This window comes from Musca domestica, unplaced genomic scaffold (genome assembly GCF_030504385.1).
Source record: "Musca domestica strain aabys unplaced genomic scaffold, Musca_domestica.polishedcontigs.V.1.1 31, whole genome shotgun sequence".
Taxonomy (NCBI): domain Eukaryota; kingdom Metazoa; phylum Arthropoda; class Insecta; order Diptera; family Muscidae; genus Musca; species Musca domestica.
In genome coordinates, this window is record NW_026712309.1 from 1,505,698 (window position 1) to 1,527,728 (window position 22,031).

Sequence of the window (22,031 nt, forward strand, 5' to 3'; positions counted from 1 at the left end):
AGCAAATATATGGGAAGGGCTTACATGTAGGATACTGAAACGATTCTTTTGTTCAAAAACCAGTAAAGAAAGCTCAAAAGTCGGGCATATTAAGTTTGTCATTCCGTTTCTAACACCTCGAAATATACATTTTAGAGCCCACAAAGTATATATATTCTTGATCAGCTTAAAATGCTATGTCCATTTATCAATGTCCGTCCGTCTATCCGTCTGTGGAAATCACTCTAGCTTCCGAACGAAATGAAGTAGGTTGATAAAATTTCACACAAATAAGTACTATGTCCGCAGGACTCTTCGTATTGGAAATGGGCCATGTAGGTCCACGCCTTCGTATAGTCCCCATATACCAGTACCTCCCGATATGCCGTATTTTGATAATTCTAGCAACATTTTTTACCGGAATTGTTTCAAAATTAATATTTAAAGTTCGTAATAGATACTACAGCATAAAACCAAAAATGGGCCATGTAGGTCCACGTCTTCGTATAGGCCCCATGTAACGGTACCCCCCGATATTCGGTATTTTGATGCTTTTAGCGACATTATTTAGCAGAACTATTTTAAATTTGGTATTTGAAGTTCGTAATGGATACTATAGCCTATGACAGAAAATTGTCTGTGCAGGTGCACGTCTTCGTATAGCCCCCACATAACGGTACCTCCCGATATTCGGTATTTTGCTGATTTTAGCGACATTATTTACCGGAATTGTTTCAAATTTCGCATTTGAAGTTCGTAATGGATATTACAGCCTATGAAAGAAAATTTTCTGCTCAGATCATCGTTTTATAACCGGCGTCGTATAGACTCTAATATACGGCTACATTAGGTATTTTCAAGATTTCAACAGAATTTTTAACGAATTTTATTTTTTCGAAAATGTTAAATTTGTATTAAATGTTAGAGGGTATTCGCAGCCTTTTTACTTATTTGAATGCGAGTGTGGAGACACTTGTGTCTCTTGTAACATACATATCGGAACTGTTACCATATCTGAAACCGAAATCCATCCTAATTGAAGTAATATTTGTATAATATTTGTGGACAATAAATGTAAAATCGAATAAATATATACATGGGAGCTTTATCCGAACCGATCTACTTAAAATTTGGCAGAAGTAATACTAATATTTATCTGACAGTCTTTTCATATGATCGTTCTTTTTGAGTGGATTTTGCTGGTATTAAGGATTTAAATACAAAATCGGATTAAACATAAATACCGGACCTACAGCAATATCTCAATCGATTTTCACCAAATTTGGCACACATTCTCCCATTTCTGCTGAATTCGGCTATATGTACCTAGGTCAATTCTATACGGACCTATATTAATCATTTGGTACACAATAAAAATAAGTTTGGATAAAGCTATACATGGGAGCTACAGGGTGAGATGAAAAACCTGCAACCAACTTCAGACTACTGTCATTTCTAAGCCTGTCGTCCGACAGCTGTCAAAATTATTCCAGTGACAGCTAATTACATTGTTTACTAGCGTACAAAAGCATTTTGGTGAGAATTTTACAGAAAAAAGTTATTCGTGATGGAATTCAAGCGTGATAGTGTGATTTCCTTATATTTGGCTTGAAAACCACAAGTGGCTATCGTTAGAGCACTCCAGCATTTAAATGTGAATAAATCTATGGTGTCTCATACCATTGCTCGTTACCGTGATACTGGTAGCGTAGCCCGACTTCAAGCATGTGGACGGAAGAAAACAGCAACATCAGAACCAGCAGAAATGGTTCGAAAAGTAAAGAAGCGGCTTGGTCGAAACCCGCGCCGCAGTTGCCAAAACATGGCTCGTAAGCTGAACATATCGCAATATTCCATTTGGCAAATAGTGAAAAATAAACTCGAGGTAAAGCCATTGAAATTCCAAAAAGTGCAAGAACTTACACCGCTACTGAAAGAAAATAGTCTCAAAAGAGCTAAAGAGTTGGTTCGCTTGGCCGAAAGTGGTGAACTTCCGAATTTGGTTTTCTCCGATGAGTCCAGCAGTTTGTATACAAACAAAATGATTGTGTTTACTTGCCAAAGATGTCAGCTGAAAATGTACACCTTCGGTTGGCCCCCAGAACTCAAGCGCCGGCCATGGTGATGGTGTGGGCCGTCATAACTGCCGATGGTCGCTCTCCGCTCGTATTATTCGACCGTGGCATCGGAATAAATGCCGAATATTATCGCGAAAATATTCTGGAGTGTGTATTAAAGCCTTGGGCACGCAAACATTTTGGCCGCAGACCTTGGACATTCCAACAGGACTCAGCACCATATCACTCAGCACGCGCCACCCAAGAATGGTTACGAAATAAGGTTCCTCGCTTCATTTCTAGCGCACAATGGGCATCAAAATCTCCGGATACCAATCCGTTGGACTATTGTGTCTGGAGTATTTTGGAAAGCAAGGTTGGCACTAAAAAAATACCAAAGTACCGATCACCTCAAGCAAGTGCTTCGCCGGGAATGGGCCAAAATACCGCAGAGCAACATTCGCGCAGCGTGTGACGGTTTCATTGGCCTTTTGAAGGCCATAATTCGTGCCAAAGGTGACTAATTCGAACAAATCTAAACTTATTCTAAAATTTTATGCTATTTCCGACATTTTTTGCTTTCATTCAATAAAATTCTGAAAAACTAAACTAAAGTAAAAACATGTATAATGAAAACTAAAAATAAACCAAAATTGTTTTTTTTAAGAGATGAGAGCCTTATACACAAAAATATACCCAATCACGTTGCCAAATATAGTCAAGACCTTCAAAATTTATAAATCATGCCTTTCCTTTGAATGTGGGCCATAATAAAACAAAAACTGATTTTAAAATTATTTTGTAGAGGGTAAACGTACTAATAACACTCAGTACAAAATTTAGTCAATTCCGTAAGAAAACATGATGAAAATCATCAAAATATCTGAAACCGGATCGCACTTTTTTAGGGAAGGTATGCTGGAGGGTGCAACAATATTTCTGATATTCAGTCCCATGAAAAATTTATTAATCGGCTAGATTTTAGTCATCTGGAACAGGCAGGCGGGAAAGTACACAATGGATAAGAATTATCGACTGATCAACAATATATGTCTTGTATAGGGTCTTAAATCATTATTCGGTGGCTAATAAATAGAATGAATGAATGAATCTTAATATATCCTCCATGAAAAAACGTCCACAAAAACGGATACATTTCTATTACATTTTATAGAAATATTAAATGGGCTCGGATTATTTTTCAGGTCTGTCGCTGCCTTCATTACATGGTTACGAGTGTTTTAATATTACTTAAATTCTATTTTAAGACTTAACTCCACATTTTCTTCAACATAAATCCAGCATCTCTCCATTAAATAAAAACTTTTGGCATTTTCCTTTAATAATTTAAACTTTTGTTATTATTTATATTGCAGACAACAGAATAATATATGTATACCCCCTGGTAAGTGCAAATTTGTATGCTTCACAGCAGCATTATCACAAACATATTTATTTAAAAACATAATTTTCTTTGACAAACAAACGCCAATTGTTTATTTACGTCTACGTTGAATATGAAAATATTTATGCATATATGTATGCGTGTTTGTCCATATGTCCTCTCATACATACTTATTTACGCAATGAATTCATTTAGATTATAATTTTATGATAATAAATATAAAACATATGATTATATAAATACAAAATGTATACATGTGCGTCAACATATGAATAATGTTGACATTAGTGTGTAACGTAGAAAAAATGGAATGAAAAAAATGTATGCATAAAGACTTGTGATTACATTGCACTCCATGTCAAGTAACATTGAAAACTTGGGATTAGTTTTTGATGACTCCATGGCAAAATCCTTAGAGAACTACTCCTTAGTGGTATACTATCAAAACCCCATTCAGAAGACTGTAAAAACGTAGTATTAGGAGAACAACTTCGGACTATAAGACGAGTGTCTTTAATGACGCCCCCATCAAGATAGGCATTTTAAATTTCATAAGTTCCAGCGAAGTTAAAATTTTTTGGATAGCTAGATTTTACAGTGACTTTTAAATTCGGAATGGAAACTCTTAAAATATAAATTAAAAATATTGAAGAGAATTTTTCGATTTTAAAATTTTAGTTTAAGATAGTTCTTTTAGCAAAAATTTCGTTCTCAAGAACATCTCCCAAAAAAAAAACTTGAGCCCCAAACAAAGTTTTTAATCATATGCTAGCTCTCCGCTAAACTGTGGGAATAAGTGAAACTTAACTTATTGCTATGTCTAATTTCACTAGACGTTTATATTAATATAACAGGCATAAAATACCTTCTTTTCAGGAAAGACTACTCGGTAAACCTGAATATAGGCTCTGATAAGTAATCATCTTTTTATTGAGGATATATTGTGCAGCTGAATCTCTTCTTCAAATATCTATTAAAAATAGAAAGCATTCGAAAGCCCATCACCGTTGAAGACCGCGTAAACGGTATTCTCTTGACAGGAAGTACCTACAGAAGATCTTTTAAAGTGTCATCTATAGAGAAAAAGCTATTAAAAATCCTTATATAAATAAGATACCTTAGAGAACATGCCGAATATGCTGAATATCCCAAAAACAAAATCTGAGAACTAATGCAGATAATTTGTGATAGGCTATTTAAGTGGGCGAATAGGCCTAACACAGCAAAAATCAAGCTGGTAAATTTTTCTACCAACACTGGATGAAGTCCCGTAAGGACTCTCTTCAATCTGCCAGATCCAGTACAATATGTTATTATGTTTATAGTAAATAAAATACTCTCTGTCCAATTCCTCTTTATGGTAATCTGGTGAAGTGGAAAATACTGTTGAAAATGAGTTTGTAATTTTTACAAGAAAAATTAAACTTCGACCATCATTGCTACCAACTCTGGGTGGTGTCACGCTAAGTCAAGTACCTCTGTGCTATTCCAGAACAAAAACGTAAATGAAACAGAAGCATTAATAAATAAGGATAGTCATAATCAGATTATATTAAAGGTTTGTTAAGAAACTGTAGATTGTAATCACATATAATACTCTGCTCTGGTGAAATGATCTACAGTCAAAGTTATGGGGTTATTAGTATTCAGAGGGCTTCATGTACAATTAGGACTACTCCGCAGATAGAACTGTAAACCGACCTGAACTTATATCAACTTATTAACTTTGAGAGGCTTCTTCGATTGTGATATAAAGGCCCTAATAGAAAACCAATTATATTAGGAAATTCTTCTTGGGACGTTTGGACCGTTATCAACTCATCTCTAATAGCTATACTTATATGTACCGAAACTCTAAGTTGGAAAATGGTACGGTTCCAAGTTCCTTCGCGAAATCCGTAATATTTAATATTCCCCCAATATTTTTTAGGTGAAAGCCCAGAGCTCTAAAAGATTTTTTTGAAATTGAGGGTCCAATAACTATATGCATCGATGGACATGTTACCCTGAAAACATTGCCCCTTGAGGTTAGCCCAAATATGATTTAATAAGACTGAAAGGCAACATTTTTCACATATCGAACAATCCATCTACTCTCTATAACAAAACATGTCATCAAATTTGTGGTTGTCATCATTATTGGCTATACAGGGTGAGATAAAAAAATGCAACAAAGTCAAACGCCATAATTTTTATTATTATTATTTTTTTAATTTTTTTGAATCAAAGCAAAAAATGTCGGAAATAGCATAAAATTTTAGATAAGTTTACATATGTTCGAATTGGTCACCTTTGGCACGAAATACGACCAATGAAACCGTCACACGCTGCCCGAAAGTTGCTCTGCGGCATTTTGACCCATTCCCGGCAAAGGGCTTGCTTGAGGTGATCGACACTTTGGTATTTTTTAGTACCAACCTTGCTTTTCAAAATACTTCAGACACAATTGTCCGACGGACTGGTATCCGCAGATTTTGGTGGCCATTGTGCGCTGGAAATGAAACGAGAAACCTCATTTTGTGAAGGTGTACATTTTCAGCTGACCTCTTTGGTCAGCTAACCACGATCATTTTGATTGTTTACAAACTGTTGGACAACGAATGTTTTCTCATCGAAAATAACCAAATTCGGCAGTTCACCACTTTCGGCCAAGCGAAGCCGAAAGTGCTAAGTCAGGTGGGGAAGTAGACAATAGCGGCCCGTTCTATCAAGTACCTCCCTCACAAATGGTAAAAATTTGAAATAATTATATCTCTTATAAAATATGATGTAAGAGTCCGGTTGTCTTCAAATTAAACACATCATAATATTTTTATTTGCCCAAGGGATATATCGATCCACTCCTTCAGGTACCTCTCCCATAAAGGGTCAACATTTTGAATATTCATGAAGCTCATAAAACACGGAATTAACATCCGATTCCATTCAGAATTGGCACATCTCAATATTTCTATCAACCCAAGATCAGTCATAAAGACGGTAGAAATCGGATCATTTCTTCTGGAACCTCGATGTAGGGTTCAAGATTTTGAAAAACGAAACGCTCAAGGAATGCGAATAAGGCATCCAACTTTCTTCAAATTTCACAGATGCAAACATTTTTGCTATCACAAGATCTGTTGTGAAGATGATAAATCTATATATCGGCGAACCCCCTCTGGTACCTCACCCACAAAGGTCACAATTTTCAATAGTTTGTCTGTTATAACTTGCGAAACAAGTCAGAGATTCTGTATAACTTGCTAAATCTAAATATTTCTCTCAACCAGAAACCTGAAATGAATATGGAATTTATGATGTCGCACAAAGTCGGATACAAATGTTCGATTTTCTTGTAATTTTGCCCATACCAATATTTTTATATATATTAGATGAAGTAGGAAAATGGAATACTGGCTCGGTCGGCTATATTTGATATATCACGCACATTTTGTCATAAATATTTTCTAAAAATTATCACATATCTCATGAAATGTGAAGGAAGTACCCACTACAGTCGAAATCCGGCACTTCGCAATATTTATAATATATTTTGTTAGGTCCCTTACGAAATGGACAATATTGACCCATTCCATTCAAACCTACTCCATAGAGGGCCAGCAATTTGAATAATCATAACAGAAGTCGAAGTACATTTAATCGAACATTGGCTGAGGGTATACATCTGTCGGCAAAACCGACTGATAATTTTTACCTTGTTCAACTCCCTTTAAGGAATATAGTAACACTTCCCAAAATATTATACACAGGTTTTTTCAGATATGATTCAAATAAGCTCTCTTTATGTAAGGAGATAATAAGGACTTGAGTCTTTAGTACAAAGCCTATTCATCATATAAAGGCCCAATATATTGGGACTCCTATAAGCAGCCTATAATTATAATGTTTTCATAACAGCTTCCTATATAGTCCATAAATAGAATTTGTCTAATAAAGAGCCCATAGTAGAACTTAAAAATATCCACTTTCAAAATTCTTAGGAATGTACAATGATATCACACAAGAAGTGCTAAGAAATACGAAATCAGATTTTTTTAATCAGAGACCCTTACGTACTCTATTCAATTTTACAAAAACGTTTTTTACAACCTCTCAAAAGATAGTCCATCTTAAATCTCTTCGTGGAGACTTGTGTCCATTCTTTGTGTTAAATATGTTAGTTCAGGAGACCTCAATATAATTTCGTTATGATTATAGAACTTCATACTCTTCCCAATTTCATGCAACTGGGGACTGAGAACAACACACGCCGGCACGAACGCACATACACACACAAACACATCTTATACTCAAAGCGTACAACATAAATTCCATATTTGCCAGTTGGTCAACCGTAAATGGGACCTATGTTTGTAACCACTGCCACTGAACGACGAATATTATATTTATGACAATATAATGTGCGGCCATGATAATGGCGATAATACAACATCCTGTTATTCTTATTATTCCAAACACGCACGTACACACACACACATATGTGATTCTTTATATTACACATATGTGTATGTGCATGTGTGTTGGTATTGTTAATGTTATGTTGTCTGTACCATAATCTTGCGGATATACAATTAAATGCACATGTGACATTTTTCAAAAAATTTTCGACAATACACAAAAATATATTTTTTTAATTATCTTTTGCGTAATTTGTGACATTTTTAGCCAGCGGCCAATACTGAAAACTTATATTTCATATTTTATCAGTATTTTAATAGAGTTTTTGGCATTATTATTGCTGCTGTTGTTGTAGTTATCGTTGTCAGGACATTTCATTGAAATTGACGATGGTCAAAATTAAGCTGCGAACAAATTTAATGAGGAACTGTTTAGTTGCCTATTTTGGTGTTAAAATAATATCAAGTCGGAGTTTAGAGTATTTACGGGATATATAGGGTGATATAAAAAAACTGCAACAAAGTCAAACGCCACAATTTTTAAATTTTTTATACCCTCCACCATAGTATGGAGGGTATATTAAGTTTTTCATTCCGTTTGTAACACCTCGAAATATACATACTTAGACCCCACAAAGTATATATATTCTTGATCAGCATAAAATTCTATGTCGATTTAGCGATGTCCGTACGTCTTTCCGTCTGCCCGTCTGTGGAAATAACTCTAGCTTCCGAACGAAATGAAGTAGTTTAATATAATTTTACTCAAATGTCTATTACGTTTGCAGGACTTTTGGTATCGAAAATGGGTGATGTAGGTCCACGTTTTCGTCAAGCCCTATATTACGGCACATCCCGATATTCGGCATTTTGATGATTTTAGTGACATTATTCACCTGATATGTTACAAATTTGGTATTTGAAGTTCGTAATGATTACTACAGCCTAAGACAGAAAATTATCTGAGCATTTACACGTCTTCGTATATCCCCCATACAACAGTTCCTCCCGATATTCGGTAATTTGTTGATTTTAGCGAATTATTTCAAATTTGAATACAAACAAATTGTGAAGTTCGCAATGGATACTACAGCCAGAAACAGAAAATTATCTGCGCAGGTCCTTGCAGCCACCATATTGCTCTGCGGTATTTTGGCCCATTCCCGGCGAAGCGCTGGATTGAAGTGATCGAGACTTTGGTATTGTTTAGTGTCATTTTTTAGTGCTTTCCAAAATACTCCAGACACAATGGTCCAACGGATTGGTATCCGGAGATTTTGGTGGCCATTGTTCGCTGGAAATGAAGCGAGAAACCTCATTTCGCATTCTTGCGCGTGCTAAGTGTGATGGTTCCGAGTCCTTTTGGAATAGGCTTTAAAAAACCCTCCAGAATATTTTCGCGATAATATATGGAATTTATTCTGATGCCACGGTCGATTAATACGAGCCATGGCCGGCGATTGAGTTCTGGTGGCCAACCGAAGGTGCACATTTTCAGGTGACCTCTTTAGCAAGTAAACACTATCATTTTGTTTGTTTACAAACTGCTGGACAACGAATGTTTTCTCATCGGAGAAAACCAAATTCGGCAGTTCACCACTTTCGGTCAAGCGAAGCAACTCTTAAGCTCTTTTGAGTCTATTTTCTTTCTGTTGCGGTGTAAGTCCTTGCACTTTTTGAAATTTCAATGGCTTTACCCCGAGCTCATTTTCCAATATTTGGCGAATGGAGCATTGCGATATGTGTTTGGACGTGTGTTTGGATCAATTCGCTTCTTTACTTTTCGCACAATTTCTGCTGAAGTTGCTGTTTTCTTCCGTTCACTTTTTTGACGTTGGGCTACGCTACCAGTATCACGGTGATGGTACGAGACACAGAAGATTTATTCACATTTAAATGCTGGAGTGCTCTAAGGATAGCCACTTGTGGTTTTCCAGCCAAATATAAAGAAATTACAATATCACGCTTGAATTCCATCACAAATAACTCTTTGCTGGAAAAGTCTCACCAAAATGCTTTTGAAAACTTGTAAACAATATTATGAGCTATCACTGGAATAATTTTAACAGCTGTCGAACGAGTGGCTTAGAAATTACAGCAGTCCGGAGTTGGCTGTAGTTTTTTTCACCGAAGCCTGTATAAGGATTTTTTATTAAAACATAATTAAATGTTCAAATAGGATTCATGGAACCCTTGAGAATTTACTTTGGAATTAATAGCACCTAGATTTTAAACCTTGCTTTGGATATTGGGATATTTAACTTTTTTAATTCCAATACTGTTTTGTATTTTTAAGGACACTTCTAAAATATCATTTAAATCAAGAATATATGACACACAATTTTTGAATAACAAATATTTAAAGAAAACCCTTCAAATTTCACCATAGCCTTTAAAACAACCCAGACAAAATTCTCGTTAGTCCTGGCATATGCCGTCGATTTAAAAAAGAGAAAACCCGTAACAAGCCCAAGGCGAAACACTTTACCCAAATACCAAAAAATAAACAAAAATGTGGAAAAGTAATAAAATGCCGGTCAGTTGGCAAAGGGAAGGACTTACTAGCCACCTCACAACTCCTCCCTGCCTTTAGAATTTCTTTCTTTCCAAACCCTTCCTCAGTTAAGCTACCTGTATTGGGCCTGAGCCCTAATAACTGCAGGATATGGTACCAGCAGATAGCAAGTTAAGAAAAACATACTGCAAAAATAAAAACAGCAGGATATCCATAGAATTTTAACACTCACACATACATTCACATCCACTTGCTTAAGCGAACGCCAAAAGTCCTCACAAAACGCCGCCATTGGCATGAATTGAACCCGAAACGTTCTACACCATGAACATTTGAAGATTTATGGCCAACATTTTTCATATGCGGCGTCCATTGAAATCACATTTAAAATCGAAGAATTTATTCTTACATTCACACGGTACACACAGACATGGATACAATCATATATACGAAATTTACAATAACTTGCTGCCGAACACAACAGTTGTGTTGTATGGAAATTAATGGCGGAGATTGCAAACGTTTCCATAAATACTTTAACAGAAGAACGAGGGAAGTTGGGGAATGACAGAAATGACCTCAATAAATTGAAACGAGCTAAAATTTGGAAGCCATATAAGAGGAATATTAAAAGAGAGTGTAAACAAATTTCTATTTAAATTACCAGGGTTTTTTCTACTTATTTGTCGAATTTGTCAAAAAAAGAAATGCTTAATAAACAAATTCTTTCAAAGTGTTCGCCTAAATGTTGAATTAAGGACATCGAACCACAGATTGTCCATGGCTTGAACTTTGGGAATATAAAGTGACCAATTAGACTCTGCCAAAAATACCTGAAAATCCAGCAGATTATGACAATAGAGCTAAACATAGAAGTCACGTGTATTAGTGTTTTGCAAGTCCACATCCAAAGTAATCAATATATAGGGGGCAATTCCCCCTAAAGTGTCTTTGCCAATTAAAGATAATAACATGAACATTATTTTGATCGTAAATTTTAACCCCTCAAGCGCCTTAATAAGTGGGTCTTTTTAGTTTTTTTTTAAATATGGTTGAAAACATAAAAATCCATAAACTTACCTCAACGTCAGGAATTTATTTGAAAACCAGTAAGGAAAGCTCAAAAGTCGGGCGGGGCCGACTATATGATGCCTACTTCACTATGCCTACTTAGTAAGGCTCCCGTAACAAAAAAATTTATATTGGGAATTTATATGAATTAGGTCATATCAACTATGAACCAAATAACATTGGACCAATATTAGATATATGGTGAACAATGCCTGTAAAATCCGATAAAAATGTATATCGAAACTATATAAAAATCTAAACCGATGTCAATAAAATTTGGCAGAGGTACTTTCGAGCAGTATCTGATGACCGGTATCAAAAATCATTGTTGTGGAGTGCATACTAGGAATGAAAGGGAATTTAACATCAAATCGGATGAAACATATATGTGGATGATATAGCCGGAACCGATTTTCACCAAAATATGAAGTACTTGCTTCTAGGCTGAATTCGGTGGAATGTGCCAAAATTCAGGTCATTTGGAGTGATGTTGTTGATGTTGTATGGTGCACAATTAACCAGAAATCGTGCACAGATATATATGGGATCTATAGCTGTATCTGAGCCGATATTCATCAAAATTTTAAGTACTTGCTTCTAGACGGAATTCTGTCGAATATTCCAAAATTCAGGTCATTTAGAGTGATGTTGGAGTGTTGTTTGGTGCACAATTAACCATAAATCGGTTGAAGATACATATGAGAACTATATCCTAATTTGAATCCACCTTGAAAACATTTTAAACACTTATTTTTGAGCTGTATCTAATATCCGATACAAATATCATACTTCTGGAGTGCATATTACGCATGTGAAAGACTTAGAACCCAAAATCGGAAGAACCATATATATGGGAGCTACAACTATATCTAAACCGATCTTCACCAAATTTGAAGTACTTGTTTCTAGGATGAATTTAGTCGGAAGTGCTAAAATACAGTCAATTTGGGCTGATATTAGCCATTTTGTGCACAATGACCATATATCTGATAAAGATATATGTGGGAGATATGTCCAAAACTAATCCGATCTCGAAAAAAATTACATGGTACCAAATATAATTCCTGTGGAGTGCATATCAGGGCTTAAAGACCAAATCGGATGAAAAAAAGCCATTTGAAATTTAAAAAAGTGCAAGAACTTACACCGCAACGGAAAGAAAATAGACTCAAAAGAGCTAAAGAGTTGTTTCGCTTGGCCGGAAATGGTGAACTGCCGACTTTAGTTTTCTCCGATGAGAAAACATTCGTTGTTCAGCTTGTTCACTTTGTAAACAACCAAAATTATCGTGTTTACTTGCCAAAGTGGTCAGCTAAAAATGTGCACCTTCGGTTGGCCACCAGAACTCAAGCGCCGGCCATGGTGATGGTCTGGGCCGCCATAAAAGCCGATGGTCGCTCTCCAATCGCATTAATCGACCGTGGCAACAGAATAAATGCCGAATATTATGGCGAAAATATTCTGGAGGGTGATTAAGACCTTGGACATTCCAACAGGACTCAGCACGCGCCACCCAAGAATGAGGTTTTCCATCAGTTCCAGCGCACAATGGCCACCAAAATCTTCGGATATTAATCCGTTGAACTGTTGTGTCTGGAGTATTTTGGGAAACAAGGTTGGCACTAAAAAATACCAAAGTGTCGATCACCTCAAGCAAGCGCTTCGCCGGGAATGGGCCAAAATACCGCAGAGCAACGGTTTCGCAACTCATGACGGTTTCATTGGCCATAATTCGATACAAAGCTGACCAATTCGAACAAATCTAAACTTATTCTAAAATTTGATGCTATTTCCGACATTATTTGCTTTCATTCAATAAAATTTAAAAAAAAAAATTAAAAATTATGGAGTTTGACTTTGCTGCAGTTTTTTTATTTCACCCCGTATAACTTCAACCGATTTTGTGGTATTTGTGCAATATGTGGCCAATGTTAGTCTAAATTTCCTAATTTTTGGTACATCCGACCTACTTCAGTCTAGAAGGAGGTACGTTAAAATCGAAAATCGGTTCAGATATAGTAATACATCCCATATATATGTTTTATCCGATTTGGTGTTTAAGTCCCTCACACTCACACACAATATGAACTCCACTAAAATGATATTTCGTAACAGATATCTTATAGAGCTCAGAAATACCTTTGTCAAATTTTATCGAGATCGGCTAAGGTTTGGATATAGCTCCCATATATATCCTTAATCCAATTTCAGGTTTATTAGGCAAATAATGTCTAATATCAGCCCAAATGGAGTAAATTTCAGGACGTAAGTTTCCATTTGGCGGAACTCGGCTCCGATATATATTTTTAAATATAATCCTTCTAGAAGTGTTATTTGGTATAATAGATAAAAATGTCTCCGGCAGATTTATTGAAAATCGATTCAGAATTGGATATGCCTCCCAACTATAATAGTTCCCTCGAAACCAATTTTTGCTGCTCTAAACCCACATTTTAATAGGTGATATGATCTACTTCAAAAATATGTTTTTGTTACGGGAGCTCTATTAAATATGATATCATATAGTCGGCCCCGTACGACGTAGTTTCTTCCTCTTGAATGCCAGTAGCTTTGACTGGCTATTCAAAATATCGCCTCTTTTTGGAAAGTCCCACTGAACTTTCGGTACATAGAAAATCTCATGAAAACTCTTCTATCTGTATAATTGCTTTCGAAAGACCCTCTATCTATAAAATAGTTAATAAAATGGTTTTAACTATAGACCACGTTTATTTATTTATTTATAGTCTAAAGAAATCTTTATAACTCGTTTTCTGACTGTAGATGAGCTCTTAGAATATCTTCAATCTGTATAAGCTCGTCGATATGATATATTTTCTCTTTAATGTTCTCTTTTATCTGAAGACTTATCGAAATATTCTATGCTCTGAATATGGAGACACTACTTCTTCTATTTCTTCAGTTAGTTGTGTATAAGTATTCGAAAACCCTTTGTCTATTTGTAAAATGTTTCAAATATTGTTAGCATACTTTTTGAACCATCTACCATTTATTGCATGTCGCTTTCAGTATTGAAATATCTAAAAATATATCTTATTTACAAAACCTTCTCAATGGACTTCCTGTACAACTTTCTCTTCATTATCATACTCCTTTCGCTACGAAAAATCTCAATACATCTTTGGTATGTATTGTATTTTGTTTTATGCATACGTTCACATCACTAAATTCCTCTTTTTTTTAAAAACGTTAAGCTTCCCAAAACATGAAGCTATTTAAACCATAAAATACACATAACATTAACACAATAAAAACACACATACACACACACACGCTCACCAATACAATTCAACGAAACCTACTGGCACAGCAGAACACTATCGTGAAAAAGAAAAGGAGCCAAGCCCGACTAAGCTAAAACAGACACAAGGAAATAATCATATGAATACACATACATACAAGACTCCGTATGTGTAGGAAAGTATGTGAGTTGTAGTTTTGCTCATGAATAAAATAACGGATGATGTATGTTTACTGCAGCACATACCAATACACACACACATACATACATCCCTACACACAGCCGAAAAAATGGAAAACAATGGCCCAAGGAATATGGCATTTAAGTTGTAGTATTCTCACAACTACACTTAAGCAGATGCACATGAATGCATTACTTATAAGTGAGTTTTGTGAGTGTGTGTCACACACACACACATACACTTCGGGCTCATAATGCAAAATAATTGGCAACAACAAAGACCAGCAACAACAACAACGAAAACGACTACAATGGAATTTAAATTTGATTTTTATATACTCGAAGAAAAAATGGTAAATGTTCGCAGGGATGAGGAGAAGGAAAAAGGAACGTAGAGGCAAACAACAAAAGAGGTGGACATAACACAGCCAGTAATACGGTCACAACATTGCCGAGAGTTAACAAAAAAATAAAAAAATGAGAACAAGCACGTTAGTCCAGTCAAGACACAAAACAAGCAGCCAACCATTTATTCTATTATAGGCCCAGTGCAACAACAACAAAAAAACGAAAACAAGACCAGCAGAGCATGTCATTGTGGGATGACTACCAGCGTACCACCAACCAAGTTGGACAACACGTTCGTTGCTACATCAATTTACGAATCTACAATAAAGAATGTAACCACTTATAGTTAATTTTTGTTGTGATTTTTTTTCTTCTATTTCTTCATTGTTTGAAATATGTTCTGCACGCACAATGTAGGAACAGCAGACTAGAGTTGTGGAAAGCGGGAAAGAATTGGGAAGATTTTCTATTCTAAGTAGATTTAGTTATGTACGTCTGTCTGTTGTAATGGCATATTCTTTGGAAAAAATAGAGGTAGAAGGCTCAAATTTGGCACACATGTGTATTTTGCCAGTAGGCAGGTTAAGTTCTTAAATGGACCATGTCGTAATGGGTACTACAGCCTAGGATCGCGAATGCAGGTCCACGTCTTCGTATAGCCCCTATATAACGATACCTCCCGATGTTCGGTATTTTGATGATTTTACCGACATCATTAACAGGAATTGTTTCAAATTTCGTATTTGAAGTTCGAAGTCGGTGCTGCAGCCAATGAAAAAATACTTATGAAGGGTCACGTCTTCCTATAGTCCGTATATAACTGATTTCATTTAAGAGGTATTTTTCAACAAAATATTTTATTACAAATTTTCAAGTTCCTTCAAAATGATGGAGGGTATTAAAAATCCAGTCCGGTCGAGTTTATATTTTTTTCTTGTTTCTATTAAAAATCTCACGAATGTTCTTCTGCTGCCCTTACAAACTCATTATATAAGGAATTTGCCTCATAACATCTTTAGCAGTGAAGGCTTCATGAACGATTTCTTATCTACAAAAGCCTCTATGTAAAAAAGGCCTTATCATAGGTGTTCATGAAAGGCTTTCTGCCTATAGAAAGCCTCAGAATACATTTCTACTTACATTACATTTTAAGTCCAAAGAAATACCAACGAGAGATCTGCTACAGAGTAGGACTTATGAAAGACTCTCTACTTACAGGACTCCACATCAAAATTATTCTATTTGGTCTCATGAAAGGGGTTTGCGCCTAATCAGAAGGATCGAAAGCCTGAAGACCCGAAAAAATGAAAGGTCTTCTGTGTATGGAATATCTCACGATTGAAGTCTACTTGAATGGTCTATACACAGATGGTCTCATAACAGCGCCTTGGCCTAGAGAAGGTCCCATAAAAAATCTTTTATATATGGAACGATCCTCTAACTTCTGAAAAAGGCCTCGTGAAATGTATTCCCTCTATTGAAGGCTTCATGAGTAAAGTTCTCTGTGATCATGAGTAAAAGCCTACGTTATTTACCCAAAGGAAGCAATGCACGCTCCCTACATCGAAATTTATCTCGACAGTTATATGAATACTTCTGAGCTGAGAACAATTCAACAACATCCGAGCGAAGGAAAATTCATACTATTATCTCTGAGCCACTTCAACCACTTATACATTCCCGAGCCGAGATTAAGTCATTTGCCTATAACTGAACATTTTCTTAACATGACCTTAAAGAGCTCTATGCAAATTCAACGTTCCAAGTTCTTTATAATTTCACTGCTTTTATGTCGCTCCATTCCCTCTGCTCGCTCCCAAATATCTGAATACCACCCAGCAGAGAACAACTCAAATGGCGAGTTGGAAGTATTTCGTTCGGAACCGACAAAAAAATTAGTCGACGGATATTCAAATAACTTGCAACTTGAGACAAGATATTGTCCTAAACCACAACCAAATACTTCGGAAAAGAGATATTTTTACCAGATTAACAAAAAAAAAGAAAAAAACACAGGGCCCCAAGCTGAGAATGATTCTGTTTACTAAGAAACGATAATGGCAAGAGGTTAAATGCCGAAAATCTCGAAATGACGAAAAAGGTGGTATACCAACGCGTAGATCTTAATTAACCATTTTGAAGAGGGGCAGGCTACCATTACGAAGTGAAAAATACTCAAATTTCAAAAAAGAAAACGTTGAAAAACACAGAATATTCTGAAAACAGTATACGGACGCCTATTAAAATGTGCACTCATAATTTCTGCCTTTCGAAGTTCAAATACCAAATTGAAAAATATGTAACCATTTTCTTCCGGAATTGTAGGTATCTATTTCAAACTTCATTCAATTCCGAACTGCCAGTCATTCCATAAAAGTAGATATGCTTTAGGAACATCAAACACTGGACAATTCCAAAATATGACAAGAAAATTCTAAGTTCTTAAAATCAGTGGGTAATGTAATATTTCCAAATCAGCCCACTAAGGACTTAAAAAATCGTCTCAATACTTCTCGTCAATCTTTCTTTATTCTAAATATTTATATCTGAGCTAGCAGAACCAACCAATTTTGGAGCAAAGTTTGGAGTTTGCATATCTCCAACAGAGAGTAAAACTGGCTCGAATTTGTAGGGGGTACTTCTACGTAAAAAAAAGAAATCGAGTATACTCTATTTTTATGCCTCTCCAAACAGAGCGAATATGGTTGGCTCATTTTCAGGGGAGTAAAATACTATAAACATCGAGCAGATTTTACTCCAGCCGAATCCTCTTTCAGACTTTGCCATATCACTATTTTATTTCTAAGTGTAGTATTTCTACAATCCGCAGCTGCAAACAAAAAATAATTTGTTATGCCGCTTAATTTCACCCTGAGAGTACACTCATACTCAAACATGTTGACTCTCACTCTTGTTTTTCAAACAGGAGTACTCTTGAACACTGTCACATTAAAGTAAAAAGTAAAGAGTAAACTTCCGGTAATACACGTACTCTTCGAGTACTCCATTTGCGGGTGAAAAATACTCAAACACATCAGTATATACATGAACATTTTGAGCTCTCTATCTTAATTCGTTTGGCAGACATCAGCAAAATATATCTTTGCTAGAAATCCTAGTCCCCTATATTCCTAAGAATCTTCTATGAAAACTCCCTTCAAAGTATTCCTTTCAATGGAATACCTTTTAAAACTGACAAATGCTTCTTTTACTTGCATTTCTTCTCAGCACACTTCACCAAGGCACTGTCCAAAGGCTGTAGGTACGACCTCGCACCACCTCGCCAAATTCTCCTACACCATAGAAAAAAATCCTAAGTTGTACCCAAAAATGACCCTTGTACTTAACTAAGGGCAGAATTGTAAAACTGACAAACACTGGACAAACCGAGTACGGGTCACAGCAATCTATGGAGGAAGGGAAGGTGGGACAGTAGTGAGTAGCTGCAACGGCAAATCAGAACACGACATGCCGAACAGAAAGACAGAACAGAATATTTTAAATTGCATTGTTGTCGTTGTCGTCGTCGTTACTGTTGTTCTTGTTCTTGTAAGCCTATTATTATGGTCAAAAATGTTAACAAGTGGTGTACTACTTGATGTGTACAGCAGGGCCATAAGGAGCCAAACAGCAGCTGGAGTAGAACATGCAACCTAACCAAACCGAACCAAACCATTGAACTATATTTTTAAGTTTCCTTTAGCCACCAGCATAATGCACGGATAGGCCTGGATTCAAATTGAGCAAAAAGTATGCCAGTGTGAGTACGTGAGTGTATGTGTGTGTGTGTGTGTGTGTGGGAAAATATATGTTGGTGATTTACTTATACACATGTATAACAAGAAAAGACACATCGCATCGACTACACGTACAACATGTCCGACTAAAACAAGCCGTTAACAGGCATATTAACCTACTACAACTATCATTCTTCTTCCCCTAGTTCTTCTTTCTTCGTAGCTCCCTTCCCCACATTGTCCGCATTGCTTAACATCTACTGCAGCCTGCTTGTCGAAATTAAGTAACGCATTTGTATTCATCAGCTTGAAAATTGTTATTTGATTTTACATTGAAATTTCTTTGGCAATTCTCGTAAATTGTCACTCTGGCGTTTGACCATTGGGAGAGAATGTCGTCGTTTTGAGGTCAACGTTTAATTTGCGTTCATTATTTTATGTTGTCTGCTTTGTTGTGGGAGCTACAAATGCAGATATGGCAATTTTGTAGGTTGTCGACATTAATGGGGAAGGATTGACAACAAGAATTGAATGGACTGATTAATTCATTTCAAGATTGAATCTTCCCAGCAAAGACAAAAAAAGCATGTATCGTATAACCCATTAAAAGGTAATGTAAACACACTAGGTTCTGCATTACAAGTAGGTTGAAAATGATAATAAAATTGCCGAACAAAAGAGCTTACTTTTCTCATTACCATGTAATGAGTAACGTCGGCACAGAGCATGCAGCGAAGGGTAAAATCATAATTCACATAGATATGTTTTGTCCGATCTCGTATAAGCCCTCCAAAAGTCATAATATGGCATTTATAAACCATTATTTCTGCATGATTTACAGGATACAAAGATTTTTATTTAAATTAAAATTAGTTTGCCTTTTTCTATGCTTTTAAGATTTTAAGATAAAAATGTTCCATCGGTTCAATTTTGATGTAGAAGATTTTCCAACAATATCTGTTATTTTGTCTTACCCGCTAGGTGTAATCAACAAGAGTAGAGTCTGCTTGATTTCGAGGGAATTTGACTCCCATTCGAGTACAAGCAAATCAAAGCGCTTCGTTCCAGTGGTATAGAAAATTAAATTATATGCTTGTGAGAGAACCCCCGTTCGAGTTCAGGCAGGTTTTTCCTCCTTACTCGATTCGCGGTAGCTAAGGAAAACTTGCATTCAATTTCGCAAAGCTGTTGCATTTTCGGGTCGTCGTAAAGCTCTTTGTCGGGCTGCATTCGGAAATTAGAGCATAAATTATATCAAAGTTAGGAGTATAAAAAAATAAATCTGAAACTTTCTTCAAATATCAAATATCCCGGTATAATTGTGAACAATCGTTTAAACTGGGGCAGGAACATCGAGGAGCTCACTAAAAAATTCTCAGTTCCATCTATATATACAGGAACGCTGTAGAAATGAGCCGGGGGTTTCGACTACAAGTCGCACTTTGAATGTACGTCACAGTGGACTTGCCTGTTCAGACCGATGGGTGTCTTGTCTGGTGGCATGCGTTTAAGTCCAGGTCGCTCATGTCCAAATTTACCAAATTACTGATAACTGGAGCTTTCAAGAGCACTCTTTAGTCGGCGTCGAACGTGATGCTAAACCTTCAGCCACTGTGACTACATGAAGCGGCTGGCACTTTTCGTATGTATTTTGGTCATGCACGGATCCTGGACATCCCCACAAACCGGAATATTTTAGGTGAAGGTGATGCAATTTGTCATTTATCGACTTCAACTTCATTCCCGTGGTAAACATCCTTTACACAGTCTGGCTATATAACTAAAATGGAAGAAGGCTGTATTCTTTCAAAATCCATTCATTAGGGGCTCATTTAAGCTTGATGACAACCGTAGCGCTCTCAGGCGGAAGAAGGCAGTCGAAATGGTAAGAGACCTCTACAATAGCATAACAGAACCATAAATGCCGATAGTCAGGCAGACCTTAAAACACAAAATCGAGAGTCATTCTTGAAAAAAGCCCTTCTGGAAATACATGAACTCTTTTAAGCTTTGTAGGGTCCTAGCACATAGCAATGTAGTAGGGAATAAAATGGCTGACGAATAAGAGGTGGTCTTCAATTGGTTGATCAATTGAGAGACTATAAAACCACCTGTAAGCTATTATGTCAGCCGGTCTTAAAAGGTCCTCATCGAAAAAGCTGGAAGAAGATGGCATGATGAAAACCGTTGCATGGTATCTAGGGCCATCTGGCCAACAATTTCACGAAAAATACCTGCCTCCGTCCTTCAATTAGTGGATTCGATCTAGAAATAGTGCTGGGCATATTGATATCTGGCCTCAAAATGGGTGATATGTGGCCTCGAAATGGGGTAACGATGTGCTGACTACTGTAGAGTGTGTGAAGATGAAGAAAAGATAAAAGCAGATGTCCCATGTTATCTAACAAGAGACAAAGGCTATTTGGCAGATGGGAGACAGAAACATTTTTCTCAGACGTAGATTCCATCATTATCCACAGGTTGGCCAAAAGTACATAATTGCTAGCCAAGTTTTTATATCTCTAACTTGGGTCTCGAGGTATATAAAGTCCACAACTCAAACAGGTTGATCATCTTTAACGTCATTTCTTTACAGATTGAATACTTGAAATGTATGAAAATTACTTGAAGTTTCATGGAAAAATTATCTGACTGATGAGGCCCATTTCAACATCACCAGGCAAAATGGTCGCATCTGGAGCGGTATATTTGGCGGTGTTAGAAGTCATTGGTCCAGATAATACCGCACCTTTTCCTTCCAACGAGTCGGCGCTACGCCATACAAGCAACGAAACTATTGCGCTCTTACGTAAGAGTTGACCACTTAAGTCTAGATTACACATGATGTTAGAGTCATATGTAAAGTGACCTTTTTAAAAAAAATAATAATAATATTATACAAGTTTGTTTTTGCAAAATGGTCAGGATTAATCCCACTATTGATATTTTTATAAACACAAAGTTTGTTTATTAGTAGAAAACGAACGAACGAATATTATACAAGTTTATTCATAGTAATGTATAACATATAGATTATATAGTAAAGCGTTACTTTTAAATTCAAAAATTTTTGGGAGCTC

The 22,031-nt window shown here is 36.2% G+C and overlaps 1 long non-coding RNA gene across 1 annotated transcript in view; it reads left to right on the forward strand.

The window, feature by feature from the left end:
- LOC101900233 (uncharacterized) overlaps positions 1–22,031 on the forward strand; it is a 329,862-nt gene that overhangs the window by 302,999 nt on the left and 4,832 nt on the right. The window contains exon 13 of the long non-coding RNA XR_009342681.1: positions 3,413–3,441. This is a non-coding gene — a long non-coding RNA (uncharacterized LOC101900233). The remainder of the gene's footprint in view (positions 1–3,412; positions 3,442–22,031) is intronic.